We start from the raw sequence: 1,212 nt of genomic DNA on the forward strand, positions 1-1,212 counted from the left end.
AGTGTCAACACAAAGGTTGGTGAGTTCATAGTTTTAATGTTACGCATAATCTGTATATAAAGGTGGATCAGAAGATTTCGGTTGTTTCATCCGAAACGTTTATCAAAAGATTCTACGTAACAGAGCACCATGGTAAATAAACTTAACGTTATAATGATAATTACCCTATTTATTTTTAATACACACAAACCAACGTGTCATAAACTCAAATAACATAAGTCCATTAAAAGGCTAGCGCTCTAGCTCGGACGGGGATGTCAAGCCCTATGGATCCATATACAATTATTCGCGCTCACCAGTCCGTATCCTATGTACTGGCAGCTGCTAGTTACCAAAGCTAAGGGATTTTCGGTTTAACTCAGTGTAAAATTAAGTATGTACTTGCATCCATTGCGTTTAAAATAAATTGCATGTATTCTCAGCCCAAAAATATTTAAAGCATTTAAAAAGGGATCTATAAACTCACCTTAGCAGCACATAAGGTCATTCACCGAAATGTGACCGAAACTCGGAATGCAAAATAACCGTAGATCTCAACCTAGAGAACATATATTGGTCAATACATGTCTAACAAGCTAGGTTGGGTCATAGTGTATCACAATCCTAATGCTCGAGACCAACATGCAAAAGTTAACAAAAGTCATCTCAAAAGTCAACCTGACCCAATATGATCTTTAAATGTATATATGTTCATTAACATAGTATACGTCTTGATAATTGAATGAATTTATAGTTTATCAAACTCAAAATATTATTTATTTCATGAGCTATATTATATTTGAATTATCATGGCAATCGAAAATATTTCACATAGTTTTCCAATACTTGTAAAATCAGATTATAGTGTTTATAAAGTTTTAAAACATGATAAGACAGTCAACTTTGACAATTGTTCAACAAGACGAGACGTGCCTTATATAGAAATTCATTTACTCGATTAGTAATATTTGAAAATCCAATTTATCAATCTTATAAACAAGTTGTTTAAATATCAATTGCCGATTCAAAAGCAATTTCAATTAATGTTAATCATAATTCAGTTGACCATAACTTTTAATCCGTTCCTCGAAAATACACGATTTCTAAATGAAAGTTATTAATTTTTCAACAGCTTTCCAACGACATGCATATCATATACCTTATATCAATAACATATGTATCAAATTCGTGATTCATCATAAACTATCTAACGATAAAATTAAAGCATACAAG

This window comes from Rutidosis leptorrhynchoides, chromosome 4, assembly GCF_046630445.1.
Source record: "Rutidosis leptorrhynchoides isolate AG116_Rl617_1_P2 chromosome 4, CSIRO_AGI_Rlap_v1, whole genome shotgun sequence".
In the NCBI taxonomy this organism is placed as follows: domain Eukaryota; kingdom Viridiplantae; phylum Streptophyta; class Magnoliopsida; order Asterales; family Asteraceae; genus Rutidosis; species Rutidosis leptorrhynchoides.